General features: G+C 38.3%; 1 long non-coding RNA gene across 1 annotated transcript; it reads left to right on the top strand.

Annotated features, from left to right (window-relative positions):
* The first annotated feature begins 866 nt into the window (after window positions 1-866).
* LOC121396536 lies at window positions 867-6,529 on the top strand. Its single transcript, XR_005963082.1, has 2 exons — window positions 867-1,528; window positions 4,473-6,529. It is a non-coding gene; the product is annotated as an uncharacterized LOC121396536 (long non-coding RNA).
* Window positions 6,530-8,985: the final 2,456 nt, after the last annotated feature.

The following is an 8,985-nucleotide window of genomic DNA, read 5'->3' as shown; positions in this document are numbered from 1 at the left end:
CCTGGCCTGGAGCTATTGACTGGTCTGGAGGTGGTGGTAGTTCCAGGGTTACTCTGTGTTAGAAGGTGTAACCGTACTCAATTCAGAACGGGAGGCTGGAAGGACTCAGTGGTGCTGAGTGTAACTATATGGAAGTGCAAGGATTGCATTTTGATGCAAATAACTGCCAATGACTGCACTTGCGATTGTAAATGGCCCTATAGCATTATAATAAAATAAATATAATGAGGCCATTCATTTTGCAGCACATACAATATTTAAAAAGATTCCACCAACACCCCTTGGAATAGGCAGCATGGAACAACTCATCAGAAATCTCTGGTTTCTCTGTATTAGAGGGTAACCTGCATTACTCCAGCCAGGGGTGGCCACATGTATCTGCAAACTAGAAGCAGCTCAATGCAACATTATACGCATTTCCCAGTGCACTGAATGTTACTCTTTATATGTCACTAATAGAACACAAAAAAAAAATATATAATACTACTATAAACTATATTATTACAGGTATGGGACCTATTATCCAGAATGCTCGGGATCTGAGGCTTTCTGGATAACGGGGCTTTCCATAATTTGGATCTTCACACCTTTCCATAATTTGGATCTTCTAGACTACTAGAAAATCATGTAAACATTAAATAAACCCAATAGGCTGGTTTTGCTTCCAATAAGGATTACTTATATCTTAGTTGGGACCAAGTACAAGCTACTGTTTTATTATTGCAGAGAAAAATAGATCATTTTTAAAAATTTGGATTATTTAATTATAATGGAGTCTATGGAAAACTGCCTTTCCATAATTCAGAACTTTCTGGATAACGGGTTTCCGCATAACGGATCCTATACCTGTACTATTATATTAGCTATTATAAAGATTACTTGTTTCCGTGTAAAACCCCATATCTGTTGATTTAACTATCTGCCATTCTTCCCAGCTTTGTTCACGATGATGTATTTCACCGAGTGTGCCTTCCCGGCTGTGTGTTTTTGTAAGCCCCGTCTGCTAAGGAAGGCAGAGAACTACTCAGCAGCAGTAATAGCTCTTGAAAGGCAGCAAGAGGAACTCGCTAATTGGCTGCTTTATCATTTTCATCTCCAAGTCTGGACTCCAATTGAAAGGGGAGGGAACTGGTACTGAGTGATATAAAAAAAAACTTTGAGAAAGTTTTAAAGCTGAGAAAATGCAGAAGACATTGCAGATTAATCTTGAAGCGAGAGAAAGGCAACTGTGGACATAAAAAGACAGATTAACAAGGCATTACTGGAATAAGAAGGGAAAAAAATAGAGATTTGTAGCACATATTCTGCAGAACGCCAGTCAGCTGTTAGGAGGAAGGTGGCACAGCCAGAAATATAATTACCAAAGGGTAATAGAGTAAAGGAATCTGGAAGCACATTCATGTCATATAGAGAGGAAAAAAAAATCCTCAGTCAAGCGGAAATCCAATCACAAGAGACCGTGGCAAGTAAAGTGCGGGGCCGCTTTCTGCATCCAGAAAAGTCATTAAAAGTTTCAGGAGGAAAGCAGGTAAGAATATTAAACAGAATGATAATCTAATCATCTTTTAACCACCTTAGGGTCTGCAGAAACGGCATACAATTAGATGGGGCGGCCTTGAAAAATAGAAGATGCTGGTTAAACCGCACTTTAATCTGATGGAGAAGTGTTGCCGGGCAGCTCAGGGACTTTTTAAAAATCTCTCTGGGTCCAGTAGGATTGTTTAGGAAGTGTTACTAATATGATACACGCACGATTGGTTATATCATCAAACAAAATGGAAAAAGAAAAGAACATTAGTGGGCATATTATTAATAACTAATTGTAAAAAAGCCGTGTCTATTAACCCATAGGATCTTATTGTTTAAAGTCTATTGCACTCTGCAAGCAATAATGCAGAGGAATCAGATTTAAAGCACCCAGCAAAGAAATCGGCTCATGTACCATTTTTCCTTTATACCTGACTTTATTGCAGGCACTAAAACAGCCTCCGATCACAGGAACATTAGAATTAGTTTTCCAGATTAAATTAATATTTCTTCCTTTTCTGAAATATATATTTTCTTGAGCATTACTGAATCCAGTGGAGGCTATTGCTCTAAGCATTTCATATACAGCAATGGCTTAATTCTATAACAGAATGAGAGATTAGTCTGGCACTCCCTGAAAAGAGATATAACATGTCATGTACTTCGTCTGGGTCATATGGTATATTTCATATAGCGACATGTACTGCTCTTGTGTGTTGAATCAAGCGTGTGCATTGCTTTCATCAGTCCAGATTTTCTACACAAACAACGTACCTCCTGTTTTGGCCAATATTTGTATTTTCTGTTGTACACTATGGGGCACATTTACTATTGGACGAATATCGAGGGTTAATTAACCCTCGATATTCGAACCTCGAAGTAAAACCCTTCGACTTGGAACACCGAAGTCGAAGGATTTAACGTATTTCGTCGATCGAAGGAAAAATCGTTTCAAGGATTTTAATCCATCGATCGAACGATTTTACTTCATCAAAAAAAGCAAGGAAGCTTATGGGGACCTTTCCCATAGGCTAACATTGGTGCTCGGTAGGTTTTAGGTGGCGAAGTAGGTGGTCGAAGTCTTTTTTAAAGAGACAGTACTTCGACTATTGAATGGTCGAATAGTCAAACGATTTTTAGTTCGAATCGTTCAATTCGAAGTCGAAGGTCAAAGTAGCCAATTCGATGGTCGAAGTAGCCAAAAAAAAACTTCTAAATTCAAAGTATTTTTTATTCTAATCCTTCACTCAAGCTTAATAAATGTGCCCCTATGTAATACTATTACACTATGTAATATGCTGGTGCCTTATAAATACATGTAATTAATAATATGATAATTATGAACTAAACTACAAATGCCATTTTTAATCACAACTTATGTGTGTGCGCGCGCGCTCTCTCTCTCTCTCTCTCTCTCTCTCTCTCTCTATATATACAGGTATGGGATCTGTTATCCAAAAACCCAACAGCCAGAAAGCTCCAAATTATGAAAGGCTGTCTTCCATAGACTCCATTTTATCCAAACAATCCACATTTTTAAAAATTATTTCCTTTTCCTCAGTAATAATAAAACAGTACACATATGGGATCTGTTATCCGGAAACCTGTTAACAAGAAAGCTCTGAATTATGGAGAGGCCATCTCCCATAGACTCTATTTTATCGAAATAATCCTGTTTAAACAGTAGCTTGTACTTGATCCAAACTAAGATATAATTAATCCTTATTGAAGGCAAAACCAGCCTATTGGGTTTATTTAAAGTTTAAATGATATTTTAGTAGACTCAAGGTATAAAGATCCGGAATACAAAAAGATCCATTATCCGGAAAACCCCAGGTCCCAAGCATTCTGGATAAGAGGTCCCATAACTGTACCATGTACTTGATCCAAACTAAGATATAATTAATCCTTAATGGAAGCAAAACCAGCCCATTGGGTTTGTTTAATGTTTATATGATTTTCTAGTAGACTTAGGGGCAAACAGTATTTATTATGCTGTGTATGTTTTTTTTCTTAGAGTGACTTTTGCTGGAAGCAAAGTAAAATAACGACAACAAATATGGCGTTCCCAAGGCGTAAAATTACACACAACTTCTTAAATTCGCCATTTACCTCACACAGCTTTTTCAGTGAATTTTTTTTACACAACATAATCAATGTGCCTCTTAAGGTATGACGATCCAAATAACGGAAATATCTGTTATCTGGAAAACCCCAGGTCCTGAGCATTCTGGATAACAGGTCCCATAGCTGTATATGTATGGGTATGGGTATTTACAAACCCATTAACCAAAAAGCTCTTAATTTTGAGAAGTCCAAAGAGGTGCACTCCCTTCACCAAGGATCAATTTGCCTGGGTTCAAATGAAGAAAAAACCCTAAATATGAAATAGCATTGCAAGTTGAAATAAAAAAAAATTATTGCTATAGTCTATTCATTTTTCACCAATCATTTTTTTTTTAATTTTGACCTTTACAGCCCAATGCTATTTTTCATGTTTTATATACTGTACGTATCTGTATATATAATTTAAAAAATGCCGTTGCATATAGGGACTTTTAAATGGAGAAAAAATTATTTATTGCATACATTTTTCTTCATTTAAAAGTCTATGTATATATATTCACGTTTCTGTATATATATATATATATATATATATATATATATATATATATATATATATATATATATATATAGGCCATTTTATTTTAAAGTCACAGACACATTCACTCCCTTGTAGGCTAGGGGTCCACTAGAGAAATTCTAAAGCTGTCAAACAAATGGAACTATAGCAATTGGCCCTGTATACAATTAGTTGTAACTATCATCCAATAACAATCAGATACCTTGAAGGGTCAGCCAGTGTATGGTCTGCTTTAGATGTTTTTATATCTGCTGTAAAATTCTGTTTCTTTGAACAATATTTGTGTTATTTCTTAAACAAGGTAATTCTGTACAATCTTCCTCAATGGCCACTGCCTGTATTTCACCGGACATTTCAGTTGAGATGAATGAAGACAGTCCAGGGAATGAGGATTCTGGGGCTGAACCCAAGCAGAAGAGCAGTGAAAGCCCATACCTTGTGAGCACAACTACCGGCGGTGTGGAGAATTCTTGCCACAGCTGCATGCTGGCCTTTGGAATGGTGACTTTTATCATTGGCATATCAACCTCAAGCCTGGCCTATGCTACTAACTCTGTTGGCTCTGTCCTCTTCTCACTGGGCATAACAGTGTTGTTCATGGGCATTGCATCAGTCACATTCAGCTGTGTATGGAGATACTATAGGAAGAAGAGGAAAGAGCGGATGAAAGAGGACCTAGCAGAACTGTTTTATGAGTACCAGCAAAAAAAGATCAGGGTGTAGCATCTATAAAATGTTCCTCATATCTCATTATGCTTTGCCTTCAACTGATTATGCGACGCATTTGACCAACAAAGAATCAGTGATGGGAAGCTCATGAAAAATGTTTTTACTGGAATATAAGTACTAGGGCAGAAAGACCTGCAGATAAATGCACTCACAGTGTAAACTAAACAATGTAAGACACAGGCATAACTACTAGACTTCATATCAAAATCCAATCTCCGTCCCTTTGAGGAAGATCATGTGTTTCACACATATACAGGGCTCGTTTACAAAAGCAGTCCTACTGTATGTGTTTTACACGCAATACATTGCTTGGCCTCAGAATTTTAGTGTAATAGTTCGCCCCTTTGAATGTGCAGGTGCCACAACTTGCACTCAATTAACCATTGCAGGTGCACGTTCATTTCTATGTTGGTAAATGACATGCAAGGATAAATATAATATAAGTAAGCATAAGAGTTTTTCAGTCTTAGCCAGTTGCATGTGCAGGGGCAGCATAATGGCTCCTGTGAGTTCTGTGCTTTGCACCTTGTGCGCAATTCATCACAGTTGCAAGGGTTGTGTATGCAAGTGAACAGTGTGTTTGCCCTCCTAAATAAGTCCTAGAGATGAAAAGTATCATTTATGATAAGTGCAAGTGTGGTCAGCCTTAAATTGCCCACAAATGTTGCATGCCATTCATTATGGTCAAGGATGTGTTATAATTGCACTAAACATTCTTGAGTCTGCTGGTGAATCTTGCGCAAGATGCTGGGGAACCCTGCAACAGACCTGTGCCAAAACAATCATGCACAAATGCAGTTCCCACTCTGAAAATGTTAGCCGCAACCTACACCTAATTTGCAAAATATACACTCATATTTGTATGATTTTGATGCATCAGGCCATTTGCATGGATGCAACTCAGCACTCTGGATTTCTGGGGGAAAAGCTGCATTGTGGGTAAAAACACATGGTGATTTGCATCCAAAACTTGCACATTGCAATCCATCAGAAATTAACCTTAAATAGTCCATTATCTGGAAATCCATTTATCCATATAGCTCCAAATTACAGAATTGCTGTCTCTCCCATAGACTTTATTTTATCCAAAAAATCCAAACAGTGGTATAACTATAGAGAAAACAGACCCTGTAGTCGCAGGGAGAGCCGGGGGAAACGGGAGCCCAGACTTGGGGACAGTATCCTCTATAGCCACAATACTTACTAACAATTTGCATGCACGCTGCTCATGCAAGTAGGAACGTGCCCAAGGGAGCAGATGGATGTGTGAATGATGTGCGCTTGTTGGCACACTGCTGAATCCAAATATCCTTTAAGGTATGAAGACTCAAGTTAGATCTGTTATCTGTAAAACCCCAGGTCCCAAGCATTCTGGATAACAGGTCCCATACCTGTACTAACCCCCCCCCCAGCAGTGAGTAGGTCTGTGCTTCTATACAGTAGTTGTACCCCTTTTTTACAATATAACTGACTGCTTATCTGTTTCTATGGTGCACACGGAACTATACAGATTTTTCATAACTTACTGTACAATTGCTTTGTGTTTTCATCAAGTAAAATATTGTTCTCTGATAAACCATCAGGATTTTGCTATGTTCATCTGGAATTTGATAAATGTACCACAAAGTAGTGCAGCAGTTTGTATACCTCATTTACAAGCCAGGGGCATTGTTTAAAGTCATTTTTTGCACTTTGCCCTGTAGGTTGGACCATCACAGGCAGCTCTTTACATTCCTACAATGGAGCCCTGAACTGTGCCATGAGTAGAGTGCAGCTTTGTGTCCTGGTCATAGTAAAAGACTTGCTCATTTATTGAGGCTGCCAAATGAGAAAATCTCCTTTGAGTTGAGCCATATTGGGCTGATCCAGTCATTTGGCCCTTGGGTCAAACAACTGGATCATAATGACAGCAAATGCATGAACTATATCAAAGAGCCAATGTGGTCCTTACCCCAAAACCTTCAATATACAGTGACCTCATATCTCTGTGTTCAATATACAGTTATAGCTATTGAAAGATCGGGAATCCATATAGTTATTCAGCATGGCCGAAGGGACCAGCCCCAGTTCCAAGGCAGTCAAAGTCCAAAACAGTTTATATCAAAAAAGATATACTGTATGTCCCAAGGCCTCTTAGAGTAAAAATAAGGATCATTTATTGAAATTCACATTTAAAAAGTATTCAAGGATAAATCAGATTAAGCCTAATTAGTCCATACAGGATACCTTAATAGAGAAGGATTATACTGTATAATTTAAATGAAAGTTGGCGCACAAAATTTCCCCATACATGCATTTTAATTTTGTATTGTTTAAAAAACCGGCAGAGGGGGTTTGAGTGCTCTGATCTTTATGTGGTGTGCCAACGGGTCATAGGGCCTCATCAAAAAAAATCAAACCTACCCGATTGATATCAGGCCGATTTTTGGCCTGATATCAATTGTGGGACCTATCGGAAGCCCCCACACACGGGCATATAAGATGCCGAATCAGTCTATAAGGACCAATATCAGCATCTTTAATCTGTATGGCCACCTTTAGTGTTGGGATAATCTCCTGTAATGCTAAATCTACATAAAATGCCAATGTTTGTAACAAAGAGCCTCTATTGGATACAAAAGGTCTTCAAGGAGGGTCAAATAAGGATTTGCGTTATTAAGCGAGAAAATATATGTGGGTAAATTTTGTGTTTTTACCCAGTAACCCTCCATTACTTCTTTATAAAGCAGAACATTAATTTCATCTCTTAATGCCAATGTAGGATTATGTGTAATCTTCCTATAATGGGTAGCATCATGCAGTTGGTGCATAACTTCCTTATCATAATCACACTTATTTAATTTCACAGTTCTCCCCCCTTTTCGGCACGCCCCAGAAACGTTGCTTGATCATTTGATCATAAACACGAGGGGCCTAGTTCTGCTGCATTTGCTTTGAATGCAGAATTCTTGCTTTTATTGTTTTGTGCAAGTATGGACCTTTGAATAGTACTTTGATAGTAGTTTGATCACTGCTTGAGCTGAGCTTTGACCAATCAGCATTGACATATCACAAATAAAAGGATAGACTGTACTATTTATTATATTGTCTGTTTTGGAGAATGGCAGAACGTTTCCATGGATATTGGGCTGTCAGTAGCTCTTGTACATCTGTTGTTTCTATAATGAGAACTTTATATTAGTTTGGTCAGTGTGCGGAACACTATAGAATACAGAACATCTGGGCACATCGCTCCAGCTCTGCTTCTCAGAGTCTCTCTTGTCTCTTGGACAAATTCATGGAGCAGAACAGTGAACGATGGCTTTCCCTCCTCAGAGATTCTTCAGCAGCAGAAAAACATTTTCAGCCTTTACTGCTCCAGCTGGAGAGTCGGATACGATCCTCCTTCTGTGTCTCAGATCATTTCAGTTCAAACTGCCCCAAGGCTCTGGGTCCATAACATGGATTAGAAATGCCGTATAGAAAAGGCAGGGGAAGCAGATTTTTAGAAAATAAAAATCTGATATACTGCATTGTATGCCTCATGGAATAGAGGCAGCAGGATCTGCAGAACCCGTACTGCTGCCTTGCTATGAAAAATATTATTTCACAGATGTCATTGAATGTGTCCGTAGGAAGTGATTCAGCTATTTACATACCACAGCACATAAACACAGAATTTACTGCTTTATAATGTATGATTATTATTTCACAGAGTAACTTTGATGGTCGATAAGCACTGGCGTTTGATGGTCCATGGACATTGCTGCGTGCATTGCTCACCGCCTCTTAATCCACCACATTTATTTCAGGAGAATGTTTATATCATATAAGCTTTGATTCCTAAACATCAACCGCAGCTATTTTGATTGTTCTTAGGAAAACAGCCGACATGGATTTCTAAACATAGAGTGGAAGTTCCAGATAAAAATGACCAGCATTATAAAATTATCTCCATCTGCTAATGATGTTACCCTGGGACAGTGCAATAAATAAAGGCTTATCTAGATATCATCATATTCTGAATGGACATTGGAATTATAGAGAGTCTAATAAAACAACGGGAAGGATAGAGTGGTTTAGGGAGGGGAAGGCGGGGTGAGTTC

This window comes from Xenopus laevis, chromosome 7S (genome assembly GCF_017654675.1).
Source record: "Xenopus laevis strain J_2021 chromosome 7S, Xenopus_laevis_v10.1, whole genome shotgun sequence".
Lineage (NCBI taxonomy): Eukaryota > Metazoa > Chordata > Amphibia > Anura > Pipidae > Xenopus > Xenopus laevis.
The sequence above is the reverse complement of the archived record's forward strand: the minus strand, read 5'-3'. Positions and strand labels throughout refer to the sequence as shown.